Source organism: Macadamia integrifolia, chromosome 4 (assembly GCF_013358625.1).
Source record: "Macadamia integrifolia cultivar HAES 741 chromosome 4, SCU_Mint_v3, whole genome shotgun sequence".
NCBI lineage: Eukaryota > Viridiplantae > Streptophyta > Magnoliopsida > Proteales > Proteaceae > Macadamia > Macadamia integrifolia.
In genome coordinates, this window is record NC_056560.1 from 10,375,400 (window position 1) to 10,394,664 (window position 19,265).

Sequence of the window (19,265 nt, forward strand, 5' to 3'; positions counted from 1 at the left end):
GATTTTTGATCCAATGCATCACATGTGCATCAGATTTTATACACGTCCCAATAATAATATGTAATTTAGAATCTTTAGAAAAACAATTTTTATTTTTATTTTTAAATAGCCAGTACAAAAGGCGGTCGCCTTGTACACTAAGGCGCTATAAGGCGTCGAAGGCGACGCCTTGCAGCGCTTTAGTGTAAAAGGCGACCGCCTTTTGCGCTACTCCTGAGTCGGCTGATTGCCTTACCTCTACTGGACCGCACCAGCGCCTTAAAAACTATGTTCTCCAATCCATGTATCTTTATTGGACCGGTATCTTTGTGGTATCTTTGTGCTTCTGGCCACTATCACCAAATCCATTGAGAGCCTCCTTTGCTCCTTCTGTAAAGGAGTTGATTCCTCCAATTTCCTTCACCCTATGAGTTGGGACTAGGTTTGTCTTCCCAAATCTGAAGGTGGGTTGGCCTTAGGAGACTCACAAATGTCAACTGTGCTGGCATTCTCAAGCTCATTTGGAAAACTGCCTCCAAGAGCAACAATATTTGGGTTTCCTAGGTCTACTCCACCCTCCTAAAAAACAACTCAATCTGGTCTGTCTCTCCCGCCTGATGTGATGTAGCTCGACGATGGAATTAGTTGCTATCTTTTGACTTGATTTTTATTTACTTCCTTTATTGGTTAGAGATTAGATTAACAGTCTTTTATTTAGATTTGATTTTTATTTTAGTTGCTAACTAGGTTTAGTTTCCATTTTTAATTAGCTTCCAAAATTATGTCATTATTTTTTTCTTTAAATAGCCCTGTAATGGAGAAGAACTCAGTGAAAAAGAATTGAATGAAATTGAAAGAGTATTTTGGGTGAAACCATGGCTGCCGTGAGGCTTGCATATCCCTCCGTCCCTCTTTGATCTTCTTCTTTCTTCTTCTTTTTCTTCTTCTTCTTCTTTCTTTCCCTCTTTATTTCTTTTTATTCTTCTTCTCTGGTTTTCCTCTCGGTTTCCCTGTTAGCCGACTCTAACAACCCATCAAGTTTGGTTCAAGCTTCTTTATACCCAAATCTGTTGGTTTGAGACTTTGAGGAGCAGTTGCAAACCCTAAGGCGATTCAGATATTTGAATCTGAGATCAAAAGCACTTCTGATTTGTGAAGTTCAATAGCCGTTTCAGAACTGATATTCACCCTACCGCCAAATCTAGTTCAGGTCCTCTAATCTCTCTTGTTGCAGGTTCTTTCAGGTTGAATCTTAGTGTTCTTGGGAGGGCAGGTTGTGGTGATACTTTGCCTGGAATATCAGACCCAGCCGACGGGTATCGACGAAGTTCTCTTTTTTTTTCGTTTCTCTGTTCTACCGCCTCTTGTGTTGGCTGTCTAGAGGTTGAAGACAACCCCCAAACAGAATCGTGGGTTTGTTTAACCTATTTAATAATTTAACCCTTTATTCCTCTATTGCCCTTCCCCTTACCTAGTTATTACCTTAAGTATCAGTTTACCTATCTTTCCAGGAATACCCCTCCCATCTTGTATGTTGCTTTTTCCCATTGATATTTCCTCTTATGTTCAAGTTATCATCTATTTACCATTTTACCACCCTTTATTAGAAACTTCAAATTATTCACAATTCTGCCACTTTTCTTAAAAAAAATTCAGAATAGCCCTTATATTAAAGTTTTTAGTTCTAGAACTACCCAGCTATCATATAATTATTTCTAAGGCCCTGCTTGTTTCTGAAATTATAAGAATACCCTTCAACCATTAAATTTGAGATTTTTAGTCATCCTTGTGGGCCCTAAGTGATCCGATTTCAGTCCTTGGAATCCGGATCCGCATCAAGTGGTATCAGAGTGAAATCTCCTGTCTTCTCTAACCATGACAGGTCACATCACCAATGTTGAGTTGCACAAATTGTATCGTGAGTTAGCCGAGAACCAACAGAATACTGATGCTAGGCTTGAGAAGACTGAAGCTAAGTTTGATAAGTTTATGGAAGAGATGATTGCCTTTATGAAGAGGTCCGACAAACGAGCTGAAGAAGGATCCTCTACATTACCTCCTTAGCTCAACACTTTACTGATCGAAGACACACCTCGGAGGCAGCAATTTGATCCAGTTGTTCCCCAGGATGTTACCCGGCCATTTTCTGATAGAGATTATGGCATCAAAGTTGAGGTTCCCGAGTTCAGTGGTGAAAAGGGACCTGAGGAATTTCTTGACTGACTTACCAAAGTGGAGAGAATTTTTGCGTATAAGTCTCTTCCAGACGTGAAGAAGTGTGAACTCATCATCACCAAGTTTATTGGGTATGCATGTTCATGGTGGGATGATGTACTACATGCAAGGTTTGTTAGAAGACTTGGACCCGTTACCAATTGGGAGATCATGAAGCAGATCCTGACTGAAAAATTTGTTCTTCCTAATTATAAAAAGGTAATGTTCCATAAATTACTTAACTTGCAACAAGGGAACAAAGATGTGGATTCCTACACCCTCGAATTCCACAAACTGTCTTCAAGGTGTTGACTTCAGGAAACAGACCAGCAACGGATGATGCGATATATCAGTGGGTTAAGTACTGAGATTCGACTTGAGTTGGCTAACACTGATTTCAGGTCTGTTGATGTGGCAGCAGCTCATGCCAAGACAGCTGAAGAAAAGTCCATTTATTGGAAGGGTATGCTCAAGACTTCTTCAGTTTATAGACCTCCACCACGTATGGAGGAAAAGAAGCCTGAAGCTCGCAGAGTTGAAGAGAAAAGGTCAGAGTTCAACAAGGATAGTGTTGGGGTGAAGAATATCATATGCCATAGTTGTGGCGAGAAGGGTCACTATTCTAACAAGTGTCCCAACAGGACTCGTTCTGTGAACGTAGCAGAGAAGCAGCCGACAGAGAAGAGTGAAGATGAATCTCATTTATATCCTTATCCGCTCGAGGACGATGATATTGTCGATGATGAAGATAAGGATGTAGAAGCTCATTCAGCTAGCCTTTCATCCTTTTCGAATAGACTAGTTGATAAAGCTCCTCTCTTCAGACAGAAGGGTACTCTCCTGCACGGCTCCGACCCTATTGATGTTCATGCAATTGTTGATACTGGGGCAGAAGCAAATTTTATATCTGCTGAATTTGTTCGAGCACACAACCTTCCACAGAAGCAGCTTTTCAAGAAGATTCACTTGCGAGGTTTTGGACCCACAGCTCGAGAAGAGGCCACTGCAGTTGTTCGAGTACATCTACAGTTTGGGCCGTTATAGTACCATGTCACCTGCTTGGTCACCTCATTGGCGCACTGCGACATTCTTCTAGGGCGACCTTGGCAGCGACATGCAGGCATTCTCTATGATGGCGCACGGAACACCATCAAGGTGAAGCAAGGAGGTCGTATGTACTTAATGAGGTCACACGCATTATCAGACATGCCACGTCATCGACTGACTCCTGCTCTAGTGACACGTCAGCCTATCCTCCCTCCTCTTGGTGTTATGTTCCCATCTTCTGCTTCGAGATACGTGCCACCTCATCAGCGAGCAACTTACAAGGGTATCTTGGGAGCACGACCTAACTCGACGGAGTCGAGTTCTTTTAAGACCGGGAGAGCTGATGCAGTTGCACGATCGACTTAGAAAAAAAAAATCTTTTGATTTGATTTTATTTTGTTTTAGAAATAATTTCCTATGAAATTAGCTAGCTTCTAATTTTAGAATAGTTTTCATTTTCAAGTAGACTTGATGAATAGAAATTTGGTTGAATCTTTTTTTTTTGGGTTTTGAATCCATGGCTGCCGACTCCTTTTTCTCCCTCTCTGAAACCTTCTAATCTCTTCTTTTCCCTCTCATATTTTTCCTCTTTAGTTCTTCTTCTTCATCTCCCTTACTTTCTTCTTTATTTCCTTTTTTTTTTTTCAACTGCTGAATATTGTTCATCTTCTCTCTTGGACGGTAATACCAAGCACCAAAGGGCAGCTTGTTGAACCCTTGTCTCTTACTGGTTGGCTATGAGATTTGGACCGAAGGTTGCTACCTCCTAGGCGACACAAACCCTAGAAGATCTCCTCCCAAGCTTGGTCCTACTGGTGAGAAATCAAAATCAGATTCAGATCTGAGTTTTGTCACTACCAGACCTAGTTGCAAGCTCGAAAATACTTTTGATCTAGACTATCGGAGATTTCTGGTGTTGGATTCATAGTACACTTGCTGTTGCAACCCTTTGATTGAAGTTTCAGCCCAAATCGAGCTCTCTTGATGAAGCTCTATCGATTTGAATCCTCCCATCTCTTCTGCCCCTGTTTTGGTCCTAGGAAGAAGATGATCTAACCGTGAGTTTATGGTGATTATTCCCTCTTATCTTGATTTCCTATATTACCCTTATATTTGCTTTAATTCTCTCATATCCCTATTCTTATTTTACTTCCTAGTTTATCCCATCAAATAATCTTTAATCCCCTTTACGTCCCATCTCCCAAGTAGCCCATTATAATTTCTGTTTATTTACAAGACTGCCTGCAGACACCGAATTTTGTCACCCTCCAGCAATGATGACAATATGAAGGATTACATGTTGGATATTTTAGACTTGGAGAATTTTCAAACTTAGAGTAGGAAATGACCATTTTTTCCCATAAACTTTCAAGAGAAAATGTTTTCAAAAATTTAATGTTGTGGATTATTGATGTTTGTCCACCTCGGCCTCCAACAGGCCGTGCTGCACCTCGGCCTCCATCAGGCCGTGCTCCACCTCGGCCTCCATCAGGCTGTGCTCCACCTCTGCCTCCATCAGGCCGTGCTCCACCTCGGCCTCTATCAGGCCGTGCTCCACCTCGGCCTACATCAGGCCGTGCTCTACCTCGGCCTCAATCAGGCTGTGCTCAACCTCGGCCTCAATCAGGCTGTGCTCCACCTCAGCCTCCAATAGGTCGTGCTCTACCTCGGCCTCCAATAGGCCGTGCTGCACCTCGGCATCAATCAGGCCGTGCTCCACCTCGACCTCAATCAGGCCGTGCTCTACCTCGGCCTCCAATAGGCCGTGCTACACCTCGGCCTCCAATAGGCCGTGCTCTACCTCGGCCTCCAATAGGCCGTGCTCTACCTCGGCCTCCAATAGGCCGTGCTCCACCTTGGCCTCCAATAGGCCGTGCTCCACCTCGGCCTCCATCAGGCCGTGCTCCACCTCGGCCTCCAATAGGCCGTGCTGCATCTCGGCCTCAATCAGGCCGTGCTTCACCTCGGCCTCCAATAGGCCGTGCTCCACCTCGGCCTCCATCAGGCCGTGCTCCACCTTGGCCTCCAATAGGCCGTGCTGCACCTCGGCCTCCATCGGGCCGTGCTCCACCTCGGCCTCCAATAGGCCGTGCTCCACCTCGTCCTCCATCAGGCCGTGCTGCACCTCGGCCTCCATCAGGCCGTGCTCCACCTCGGCCTCCATCAGGCCGTGCTCCACCTCGGCCTCCAATAGGCCGTGCTCCACCTCGGCCTCCATCGGGCCGTGCTCCACCTCGGCCTCCAAAAGGCCGAGCTCCACTTTGTCCAAAAGCAAGGCCTTTTGGACAATCCTATCTAGTTTTAGTGCCACATCGAAAATTTGAGAAAATTGCCCCAAGTCCCATGGCTATAAAAATGGCCCTTCCCCTCTTCCAAAAGAGGAGGGAAAAATTGAGAATTTAGGAGAGAGGATGGCCCCATTAAGGTTTTTGGCTAACTTCTTCCCTCTAAAATCAAACATTCTCCAAGTTTAAAAGTTTAATACATTAATCCTTCATTGAGCCGGGAGATCCTATCCGGTTCGGTTCGATTCGGGGGTTCAAAGCACAAGGGTTATCTCCCCTTGTTCCTTGATTAAAGCCGATTTAAGGTATTTTTCTTCTCCTAATTGTAGTTTAGAACTAGCTTATCCAATGTAATAAATTAATTCATGATTTGTTTAGATTAAGTATGCTTAATTAGTATCAATTTGGTTCAATACGGTTTAATTGGATGTAAATTAATTTATTCCGGTCCAATTAAGGGTATTTAGGTTTAATTATTTTTTTAGCATGTTTACCTTTGATTTGGTTTAGTTTTTTTAAATTGCTTTTGTTCTTTTAATTTGGAACCTTGGATCAGAATCTTATATGTAACCTAATTCTTCTTCTTCTTCTTCTTTCTCTCTTCTTCTTCCCTGCTGCTGCAACCGAACTGCAGCCGCACCTCTCTTCTTCTTCCCTACTGCTGCAACCGAACTGCAGCCGCACCTTTCCCTTCTTCTTCTTCTTCTTCTTCTTCTTCTTCTCTTCTTCTCTTTTCCTTCCCTGCTGCTGCAACCGAACTGCAGCCTCACCTCTCTTCTTCTTCCTCTTCTTTCTCTCTTCTTCTTCCCTGCTGCTGCAACCGAACTGCAGCCGCACCTCTCTTCTTCTTCCCTGCTGCTGCAACCGAACTGCCGTCGTACCTTTCTCTTCTTCTTCTTCTTCTCTTCCTCTCTTTTCCTTCCCTGCTGCTGCAACCCCTAACCAGCAGCAACCGAGCCGCACTAACTCCTCCTCCTCCTTCTTCTTCTTCTTCTTCTTTTCTTCTCTTTTCCTTCTCTGCTGCTGCAACCTCTAACCAGCAGCAACCGAGCCGCACTAACTCCTCCTCCTTCTTCTTCCTCTTCTTCTTCTCTTCTTCCCTTTTCCTTCCCTGCTGCTGTAACTGGCAGCAGTCGAACCCCCCTCTTTCTTCTTTTCTTCTTTTCTTCTTCTTCTTCTCTTCTCTTCTTTTTCTCTTGCAGCAGCAACCGACCCCCCTCTATCTTCTTTTCTTTTTCTTCTTCTCCTTCTTATTTTATTTTCTTATTTTTTTTGTTATTTCTTTAATTTGCTATTAGATAGTCCATATTTGTAATGCCCCCAACCTATTATTTCATTTCTATGTGGAATCTTTCCCTCCTTGTTTTATATTTTATTTTTCTTTTATCCATTTTGGGTTTGATTTCAGGCCTACAATGTATCTAGTCCTAGAACTTAGGTTTGGGATTCCCCTAATTTTGAAATTTCAAATCAAATGATTTCATTTTATTTCCCTCTAAATAATGTATGGGACGTAGTTTAGGGCGTGTTTAGTTTAGGACGGGCGTGGCTGGCCCCTCAAACCGGCTCGTAGCACTAGGTGCGTGTTGGGGATTTGGGTTTTCCTACTATTTATCTTTTGTACTCCAACATTCACTTGCATTAGTGTAGTACTAATTTAATTAATTAAAGTAACTTAGTTAATGTAATTAGTCATTTCAACTGTTGTTTATTTAATTGTGGTTCGTTAATTTAGCTTTGTAAATTAAGCTTATTTAATTAGCGTAACCAATTCATCATTTGCATCATAACCTAGCTAGCGTAATTTAGACACTTGGTTTAGGGTTTTCACATGTCATGCTTAGATACCTAGATTAGGGTTTTCTGTGACCTAGATTTAGGACTAGTTAGTAGGGTACAAATAAACTTTGGTCAAACAAAAAGAGACTGGCCTTCGGGTCGGGCAGACTGGGTACCTAACACCTTCCCAGTCTGTCACTTGACACTTGTCCAGAATCTTGGTGCAAACCAGCCTTATCCATCAGAGTCATTAGTCTCTCTCCCTTGATTGCGGGAGACATTTATGGGTCCTAGACCCTTTCTAGGTGGCGACTCCCTTTTACCCATAACGTGTATCCCCCCTTGGCATTTGATGACGAGGGGATACTATATCATCTCATTAGGGTGAACTCTAGCGTGTACCGATGCGCTACGTGCCGTATCGGCGATGATCCCGCAGGGGCGGAGGTCCGTGGTACCTACAGTGGTGACTCCACTAGGGATGTCAGACTCTTGATTGACCATTGTTTGTATAGCTTTGTTTGTACCTTATTGTTGTATATTGACATGTTATTTTTCACTTTTCATCACTTGCATACACTTCTTGCATTGAGCACAGCATGCCTTACCCTTATTCACCCCTATGGTGTAGCTGTCAGGGTCCCTTACATATGTTTGGGCCGCCCCCAGTTACATCACACCCCTTGATACCGTACCATTTAGGTTTGGAATACGGAACTTATCGGCGAGGGTGTTACCTTGCGTGCTTGAGGGAGATCACACACATTTAGGTGTGCCCAAAAAGACACAACCGGTTAACACTCTGAGTTCAATATGCTCGAGCCATTCCCCTATTGGTATATCAAAGGGACTACGTACCTCTGATTCATTCCGTATATACGGGTGATAGGTATATCGGTCCTGTCAAGGTAGCCTTTCCGGTCCTAAACCTAGCCAACATGCATCATGTACTCGGACATAGAACCAATGGCTAGGATCAACACAACTAATGTAATATTGTTTTCGGTTCATGTTGGAACCCCTTGTAGGCATTTTTACCCGTCTCAATCTACCATTCACGAACAGAAGGATTGGATTTATCATTAACATTAAAGGTGCTAGTGTTTATAACTACACCAGTTGTTGATTCTTAAAACTACACCGTATGATTGGTACCATGGCTATATGCTAACACCACCAGTCCGATGTGGTATAGGTCTCAACCTGGTAAAGGTTTCACACATGCTACCTCAATGTTAATGATGGACCCAAATTCGTCCACCACGGTTTTTGGTGATTGATTCGATGTAGATCCGCCTACATGGAAGTTCTTACATGAACCACCTTGGTTGATCTATCAATTGAGAGTCTCTTCAACTTAGGGGCACTTCCTTTTGGTTTACCGCTAAATTGATGCCACTCTCATTTGAGCTGACTCTTGTTTGGTCTAGTTGTCCTTGTTTGTGTATGCTTTGACCCTAGTTATGCTCACGTAGGAGAATGTACTTGTTACCATCTCATCCTTTCTTTTGTCCATTTTCCGGTACCAAGAAGGAGTGTAATCCGAAGTTTCACTTTCTCATCATATTCTACCCAGTTGAGGCACCATTTCTCCTCAGGAAAGCCATTCCCTACCCTTGTGGGTCAGAGGTCCTAATTCAAGTAGACTAGTGAGGCTTTCGCCAAAACCCTCATTAGAAGTGTTTCCCGTTTCCCCAGAGGGTACAGATACCATGAGTCAGGATAAAATTTCACCAGCAAATCCTGACTCCATGGAGGCCCGTGTCACTAAGATTGAGGAGATGTTAGCAAACTTAACTGCGATGATGCAAGCTCAGGTTGGTGTTGCTCGATCGGCAGAAGTTCAGGACCAACGGAGCCGCCTCCATAGTCCTAGGGTTGTTCCTCACCTCAATGTGTTAGGTGTTGAGGATGATGTTGTGATTGACAATAGCCCTGCTATGGGAAAGTCTGAAAGTCTTGAGAACCAAGAGTTGAAGGATAAAGTCGGTCGCCTTGAACACTTGATCAGGAACCTTAAAGGTGTTGAAGATCAAATCATTGATACAGAAGGGTTGTGTTTCTTTCCTCATATTAGGTTGCCAGAGAAATTTAAATGGACCACTGAAAAGTTTGATGGTAGGGGTGATCCCCGTACTCACTTAAGATCTTTTATTGACCAGTTGAGGGGAGGCCGAGGCTTCACAGATGAGCAACTGGGGCAGGCCTTCCAATTTTCACTGACTGGTGCTGCTCACCATTGGCTAATGGCACTAGATTCTTCTTTAACCCGCACTTGGGATGACATGATGAAGGCGTTTACTCGCCAATACTCCTATAATACAGAGATAGAATTGACCAGGAGAGAGTTGGAAACAACAAAGCAAGCAGCAGGTGAAGGGTTCACTAGCTATTTGAAAAGGTTTCGTGACAAAGCGGCTCAGATGTGGGATAGGCCAGATGAGAGAGAGCAAGTGGGAATGATAGTGAGAGGATTGCGAGACCCATACCGAAAGTTTTTGTTTGCTCTCCCCATCCTCAACTTTGATGGTTTGATAGTCGCGGCACAACAGGTCGAGGATGCCATCTTTCAAGAGGAACTCCCCAAAGTGGATCGGTATGCAACTGAGTCCAGTAGTAGCAGAAGACCTCCACAACAGAAAAGCTCAGGGGTCAATGCCATAATGCCTACTCTCCCTTCTGCGGCACCAACATCATCCACAATGGTAGCTCCGTTCACACTAGAGCAAGGGACAGCTCCTCCCAGTCGACCTAAGAGGCAGTTTGCCAATTTGGGTGCACCCCTGAGTTCAGTTTTTAGCAGATTAGCGAAGGCCGGATTGATTTCTATGATCCAACCAAGGCCTATTCCCGAGCCAAAGCCACGTTGGTATAATCCAGACCTATTCTGCCACTATCATTGCCAAGAAGGACATACCACAGATAACTGTTTCAATTTGAAACATGCTATACAGGACCTTTATGATGCTAAAAAGTTTGAGCTCCGACCTAAACAGCCTAATGTAACCACAAATCCTCTTCCAAATCACCAATCACTCAATGCTCTTAGTGAGGATTTGAAAGAATTTGACCCCACCATCTTTATTAGGCGTCTGTCTATCCAGAGCGAGGGGCATGTTCATGTGGTGAAATCGGACGCGAAGCACAAACAGATCAAGACAGTTGAAGGAGAGTTTATGAAGTATCAATCAGAAGCATCTGAGACTCTTGAGATGGTACCCTATTTCAAGAACTTGAATGGTCAATTCATTAAGGAAGTGCATGACTCTTCATACTCTGGGTTTTCAGAACTGTGGCTCGATGAAATATCAGGAAAGGAGTTACCAGGTTTTGAGATCTTCTTTAACTGCGTGGGTGATCGGGCAGAGTCTTAAGCAGCCTGGTAGGCCCATCTGGGGCATCAAGGAGGATTTATGGATGTTAGTAAGCTCTTTGGTACAGAAGTTCTGATGATTATAAAAGACGAAGAGGGGTTGGTCATGTCTGGGTTCAAGTCCTTCGGTGTTGCAGGTAGTCAGTCATGTTGTTAGGTATTTCCAGTTTTTTCCCTTTCGGTTTCGTGTGAGAAGTTTTTTCTTTTTAATTTTGATGTTGTGTCAATCCAATCAAGTTTCCACATGGTGTAATCATTTCAGTTTTTAATGAAATAGTTTATTTTGAGTATTTTTTTTGTTCTCCTCCCCATTTCCATCTCTTGATGATGAATCTTGCAGTGATCTTTTGCCTATTTTCTTCAAAAAAAAAAAGGGAGGGAGCCCATCAGTCATCCGTCATTCATTTTGGTGCCAAAGCCTTGGTAATAAAAGGTCTTGAGCTCTCCACACATTTAATCCCCTTCCAACGAGTAAGGAGCTTAAAGAGAATTTTTCACATCATTCAGCCTATTAAGGGAGGCCATCCTTGGCCGCTAGTTATCCAAAAAAAAAATCCTGAGAAGTTAAACTCCACTAGTTACCCTTTTTGGGCCTAAGCCTATCCTTTGGAAAGCCCATTACGGCCTACCCATATCCCATTACCAAGGTACCCTTCACATATTTAATCCTACTAGCCTCTGGGGTCTGATTAGAAGACATTTTTTGTACTAGAGCCTGATATTGCCAATGTTGGGGAAAAGCACTTTTCCATTTCAAAATTCAATAACAAAAAAAAAATAGCAAAGCTCCAAAGGAAAGAAAGAAAGAAAGGAAAAAAAGAAAAAAAAAGGAGCAAAGCTTTAATCCAAAAGCAATCCAATACCCTAGGCAGGGGCAAGAGAGAAAATTGCTCACAAAAATTGAAGAAAAAGAAAGAAAGCAATAAAGGCAAAAATTGAAGATTCTAGTTAGACCCTGGGGGCACATTTGAGCTTTTACCCTCATTTGGAACCAAGTCCTAAGCCCCATTATAACCTAACAAGTCCTCCTAGGCTAAATGTGGTGAGATTTTCTCCGATAACTTCGAGCTCACCCAGTTATGATGGAACTTAATTATCAAGGCTTTACAACCAATACATCACCAGCGGCAGGAACTACGTCCGACCTGATTCCTGATTTACTCAGGATACGTAGGCAGCTTGAGAAGTCAATTTCAAGCTCGGTCCATCACCTCAATCACCATACTACCTTGTTTTGTTTGGGCTTCACATGAATGTCCTTGCTTGGCTTCCTATTTTGAAGGCGATTTGATCATTGCTACTTTTATCATCAGGAGATGGCCTTCTTAGACTCGAACTCTTTCTCCCGTCCCTTATTTCGACGGATTCCCAAGAGTTTCACCACTTAGTCATTTCTTCTAAGCCTCATTAGTTGGCGTGATTTCTTTAGTGAGCTCGTCATTCCATGTAATAGCTCCCAACTCTACACTTGGTAGAACCATTGGGTCTGCATCCTTTTCATATTATTTGATTGGCTTACTACTTATTTCTTAGAGCTTGGGCCATAGACATGATGTTTTGGGTATTTTAAGGAGCCACCCCTCAAGTCTTGAGAAGCAGCCAAAGAAGTTACTACTATTCCCGCTCATAAAATGCGGGCCACATCAGAAAGGTGCACTCACAAGGAAAAGAAGGGATCAACATGTTGAGGATGTTCACCATGAGATAAAGATTTGGTCGGAGCAACCGAAAGCCATTACAATTGGAGACATCAAACTATATTGCCATAAGTTGCAGATACATGCAAGTAATGCATATTCAGGCAAGATTTATGTGAGTTTAGGCCGAGCAAAATGGAGATGTCACAGTCTGGGGCAACACTCATTGATGGGTTACCTCCCTTGTTTTAGCTTCGTTCTCATGGTAAAATTTGTTTTGGCAAAATCCTTCTTTGTCATTTTCCAATGTAAACACTTCTCACTCCTTTTTATAGTGGTGGTCATTTACACTCTCTTACGTGAGCGTAGTGTTAGGATTTGTATGACTAATCCTTTGTCTAACCAATCAGGTTGATGTTTGTTTAAATTTAATTGCAATATCATTACATCTCATGATTAAAATGTTGAACATTTAAGATTTTTCGGTATTAAACCTCAAATGCATCAGCTCATGAAGATTGGTTCAATGGTTCTTTACACCATTGCCAATTCCATTTCAAGTATGGTTATTTACACCAAATGTCGGCTTCGGATGGTTCTTTACACCATGGCCAATTCCATTTCAAGTCCGGTTATTTACACCGAAGATCGGGCCTAGTATGGTTATTTACACCAAATGTCGGCTTCAGTTCGAGTCCGGTTGTTTAAACCGAAGATTGGTTCAGATGGTTCTTTACACCATTGCCAATTCCATTTCAAGTATGGTTATTTACACCGAAGATTGGGCCTGCCGGTTATTTACACCATTGTCAGCTCCATTTCAGGTCCGGTTATTTACACCGAAGATTGGTTCGGATGGTTCTTTACACCATTGCCAATTCCATTTCAATTCCAGTTATTTACACTGAGGATTGGGCATGGCGGTTATTTACACCAATGTCAGTGCCATTTCAAGTCCGGTTATTTACACCGAAGATTGGGCCTGGCGGTTATTTACACCAATGTCAGCTCCATTTCAAATCCGGTTATTTACACCAAGGATTGGGTCTGATGGTTATCTACACTAATGTCAGTCTCACCTCATAGTCCGGTTATTTAAGCCGAAGATTGGATCTGACGGTTATTTACACCAATGTCACCTCCATTTAATTCTAGTTATTGTCAAACTGAAGATCGGGTCTGGCAGTTATTTATACGAATGCCATTTCTATCTTAAGTCCGGCTGTTGAGATTGAAAGTTGCGTCTGGTGGTCACTTACACCAAGGTCAAACCTAGTTTCTCTTGTGTTTGACCATTCATTTACACCATTGTCTCATATTTGCATTTATGGTCTGCTTGGTTTTTTTATACCAATGGCGACTGATTGCATCTACACCATCATCTCATACTTACATTCATGGTCTGCTTGGTTCTTTATACCAATGACAGCTGATTGCATCTACACTTCTTTTATCATACTTGCATTCATAGTCTACTTGGTTCTTTATACCAATATTGGCTAATAATGTTTACACCGTTTTTCCATACTTACATTCCCAACCCGTTTAGTTATTTACATCTAACGGTCGATTGTGTTTACACTCTTTTCCATACTCGTATTCAAGTCTACTTTGTTCTTTATACCAATGTTGGCTAATTGCATTTACACCATTGTCTCATTTTTACATTCATGGTGTGTTTGGTTATTTATACCTGACAGCCAATTGCATTTGTACTCTTTCATACCTGCATTCATTGTCTACTTGGTTCTTTACACTAAGAATGGCATATTGCATGTGCATCCTTAGTTTAGGTTTTACCTGCATATTGATCAACTACGATAGGTTTTATATCACGGTAGCACCCACACACTACTTAATTTTACATGTGTTATCGATCGACATTTCCTATCTTTGGTCTTATCTCTCGTTTTGCATTTGCACTTGCACCTCCGCCATCCTTGAGCTGGATGTCGGCAGTACATTGCTCTTGGTGACAAAATGGTGTGTTCTTTTCTTTGCCTTTCGACTGTTACACAGGTCTCGGTCAAAGAGGGGCAATCTGTAGACACCGAATTTTGTCACCCCCCGGCAATGATGACAATATGAAGGATTACATGTTGGATATTTTAGACTTGGAGAATTTTCAAACTTAGAGTAGGAAATGACCATTTTTTCCTATAAACTTTCAAGAGAAAATGTTTTCAAAAATTTGATGTTGTGGATTATTGATGTTTGTCCACCTCGGCCTCCAACAGGTCGTGCTGCACCTCGGCCTCCATCAGGCTGTGCTCCACCTCGGCCTCCATCAGGCCGTGCTCCACCTCGGCCTACATCAGGCCATGCTCTACCTCGGCCTCAATCAGGCCGTGCTCAACCTCGGCCTCAATTAGGCCGTGCTCCACCTCGGCCTCCAATAGGCCGTGCTCTAACTCGGCCTCTAATAGGCCGTGCTGCACCTCGGCATCAATCAGGCCGTGCTCCACCTCGGCCTCAATCAGGCCATGCTATACCTCGGCCTCCAATAGGCCGTGCTGCACCTCGGCCTCAATCAGGCCGTGCTCCACCTCGGCCTCCAATAGGCCGTGCTCCACCTCGGCCTTCATGAGGCCGTGCTCCACCTCGGCCTCCAATAGGCCGTGCTCCACCTCGGCCTCTATCAGGCCGTACTCCACCTCGGCCTCCATCAGGCCGTGCTCCACCTCGGCCTCCATCAGGCCGTGCTCCACCTCGGCCTCCAATAGGCCATGCTGCACCTCGGCCTCCATCGGGTCGTGCTCCACCTCAGCCTCCAATAGGCCGTGCTCCACCTAGGCCTCCATCGGGCCGTGCTCCACCTCGGCCTCCGAAAGGCCGAGCTCCACTTTGTCCAAAAGCAAGGCCTTTTGGACAATCCTATCTAGTTTTAGTCCCACATCCAAAATTTGAGAAAATTGCCCCAAGTCCCATGGCTATAAAAATGGCCCTTCCCCTCTTCCAAAAGAGGAGGGAAAAATTGAAAATTTGGGAGAGAGGATGGCCCCATTAAGGTTTTTGGCTAACTTTTTCCCTCTAAAATCAAACATTCTCCAAATTTAAAAGTTTAATACATTAATCCTTCATTGAGCCGGGAGATCCTATCCAGTTCGGTTCGGTTCGATTCGGGGGTTCAAAGCACAAGGGTTATCTCCCCTTGTTCCTTGATTAAAGCCGATTTAAGGTATTTTTCTTCTCCTAATTGTAGTTTAGAACTAGCTTATCCAATGTAATAAATTAATTCATGATTTGTTTAGATTAAGTATGCTTAATTAGTATCAATTTGGTTCAATACGGTTTAATTGGATGTAAATTAATTTATTCCGGTCCAATTAAGGGTATTTAGGTTTAATTATTTTTTTAGCATGTTTACCTTTGACTTGGTTTAGTTTTTTTAAATTGCTTTTGTTCTTTTAATCTGGAACCTTGGATCAGAATCTTATATGTAACCTAATTCTTCTTCTTCTTCTTTCTCTCTTCTTCTTCCCTGCTGCTGCAACCGAACTGCAGCCGCACCTTTCCCTTCTTCTTCTTCTTCTTCTTCTTCTCTTCTTCTCTTTTCCTTCCCTGCTGCTGCAACCGAACTGCAGCCTCACCTCTCTTCTTCTTCCTCTTCTTTCTCTCTTCTTCTTCCCTGCTGCTGTAACCGAACTGCAGCCGCACCTCTCTTCTTCTTCCCTGCTGCTGCAACCGAACTGCCGTCGCGCCTTTCTCTTCTTCTTCTTCTTCTTCTTCTCTTCCTCTCTTTTCCTTCCCTGCTGCTGCAACCCCTAACCAGCAGCAACCGAGCCGCACTAGCTCCTCCTCCTTCTTCTTCTTCTTCTTCTTCTTCTTTTCTTCTCTTTTCCTTCTCTGCTGCTGCAACCTCTAACCAGCAGCAACCGAGCCACACTAACTCCTCCTCCTTCTTCTTCCTCTTCTTCTTCTCTTCTTCCCTTTTCCTTCCCTGCTGCTGTAACTGGCAGCAGCCGAACCCCCCTCTTTCTTCTTTTCTTCTTCTTCTTCTCTTCTCTTCTTTTTCTCCTGCAGCAGCAACCGAACCCCCCTCTATCTTCTTTTCTTTTTCTTCTTCTCCTTCTTATTTTATTTTCTTATTTTTTTTGTTATTTCTTTAATTTGCTATTAGATAGTCCATATTTGTAATGCCCCCAACCTATTATTTCATTTCTATGTGGAATCTTTCCCTCCTTGTTTTATATTTTATTTTTCTTTTATCCATTTTGGGTTTGATTTCAGGCCTACAATGTATCTAGTCCTAGAACTTAGGTTTGGGATTCCCCTAATTTTGAAATTTCAAATCAAATGATTTCATTTTATTTCCCTCTAAATAATGTATGGGACGTAGTTTAGGGCGTGTTTAGTTTAGGACGGGCGTGGCTGGCCCCTCAAACCGGCTCGTAGCACTAGGTGCGTGTTGGGGATTTGGGTTTTCCTACTATCTATCTTTTGTACTCCAACATTCACTTGCATTAGTGTAGTACTAATTTAATTAATTAAAGTAACTTAGTTAATGTAATTAGTCATTTCAACTGTTGTTTATTTAATTGTGGTTCGTTAATTTAGCTTTGTAAATTAAGCTTATTTAATTAGCGTAACCAATTCATCATTTGCATCATAACCTAGCTAGCGTAATTTAGACACTTGGTTTAGTGTTTTCACATGTCATGCTTAGATACCTAGATTAGGGTTTTCTGTGACCTAGATTTAGGACTAGTTAGTAGGGTACAAATAAACTTTGGTCAAACAAAAAGAGACTGGCCTTCGGGTCAGGCAGACTGGGTGCCTAACACCTTCCCAGTCTGTCACTTGACACTTGTCCAGAATCTTGGTGCAAACCAGCCTTGTCCATCAGAGTCATTAGTCTCTCTCCCTTGATTGGGGGAGACATTTATGGGTCCTAGACCCTTTATAGGTGGCGACTCCCTTTTACCCATAACGTGTATCCCCCCTTGGCATTTGATGACGAGGAGATACTATATCATCTCATTAGGGTGAACTTTAGCGTGTACCGACGCGCTACGTGCCGTATCGGCGATGATCTCGCAGGGGCGGAGGTCCGTGGTACCTACATTGCCACTGCATCTTGGTTATTTAGTTCCCTTTATTTGGGTGGACCATTAAGCGATCCGATTCTTGTTCTTGAACCTCGGATCCGCATCACTTATATACTTAATTGGACGTCCATTTTTTGTCCACTCAAATACACACACACTAAAAAAATCTTTACCCACATGTGCAAATATCCTTCTTCCTGAAGGCTTTCATCTTAGACTCTTTCACATACTATTGCTCATTAAATACTATTAATGATCTTGGATACTGACAGATGTTGGTTTGGATTTAAGTAGTAGCCTTTTAGGATTGTTTGTTTTTTTCTTAAATCGTTTCAAGGATTAGGAATATTTCCCCTAACACTACCTCATGTGCATTTGCTTGATCATTTCCTGATGAGTCTCATACATGGCTTCCTCTTTTTTTTTTTATTATGGATTTTATAATTTCAATATGGGTTTTTAACTCAACTGATAAAGTGCTTGTGATATGGGAAATGGTTTCGTACCTTGAGAGAATGATGGTTCGAATCCACTAAGTCCCTTTACTATATTTTCATTTTAACCTCAATGGTAATGTCTCGGGAATTTAATAGGTTTTAAATAAGGATGTGAATTTGTAACCGAAACCGTTTACCGAAATCGAACCAATCCGTTTACACTGAAACTGCAAAACCGTTTCGTAAATGGTGCGGTTATGGTTTAAAGTTTCAGGTTGATTAGCTAAATGGGTTGGGTCAGTTTTAACCGTGAAACCCATTGGTTTCAAACCAAGTTGAAACCGTTTAAACCATTTAAACCGATCTGATTAATCCATAAAACAATTAAATAAAGCAGAGACAGTAATCTGTATAAAATTAAGTTAAGTGCCCATCCTGCTTTGGTATGATTTATTGCAATTCAGTTCAAGTTTAGGCTTTAGATCATGAACTTGTAATCCATATATGTTACTATGTTATTACAAATGGGGTGTTTTGGATGAACCACCTGTCTTTTTAATATTTTATGTTGTAGAAGGCTAGATTCGGATGTTGTATGATATTAGTTCTATATGTTTGAGAATGACCATGCAATGAAGTAGCACTAGATTATCAAATTAAGACATGCCATCATCAATATAGAATCTCTTATTTGTGGTTGCCAATTATTTTTGGATAAGCTTATGATCTTCATTTTAGAGATGGTTGCAAGTTATAACAAACCGATTGTAGACCGTTTTACAAACCGTATGGAATAAACCGAAATCGAAATAGAAATCATTTAAAACCGTGAAACCAACACGTTTAGAAATCGTGGACACCGAAACCGAAACCGTTTACTAAACGGTCACGGTTTCAGAAAGTGGAACCTTTTAGTAAATGGTGCGATTATGGTTTTAGTCAAATAAATGTGAACCGAACCGATCCGCACCGTTTATACCTAACCCAAACCGATTAACACCCTTACTTTTACATAGGAAAAACATAACAATTTTTTAAATGGATTATATATGAGGGGAAGTGATTGAATTTTTGAAATTCTATAGGAAGGGAAAGGGTTGACAAAGTTTAGGTATTGAGTTTGAATTGAGTCTCCCATTTAAATAGTAACTAAATGAGAGAGAGAGAGAGAGAGAGAGAGAGAGAGAGGGATGCATTTAACCTTGATTGTTTAAGAAAAAAAAAGAATTGTAATTTTCTTTCATTATTTGAAATTTAAAAATAAATATTTAATAATCATCGTAAAATACTATTGCTTCAATGGATTGATTGGAATATATTTCATTCGATGTAGACATTTTATTCTCTCTTTCCCTCTCACAGTTTACACATGTCAATTTTACTAGTATATAGATATATACTATTTTATCCTTCTTTTAAATTTAAATACCTTAATTTCTTCTATTCCTATCTTCCTAAAAAAAAAA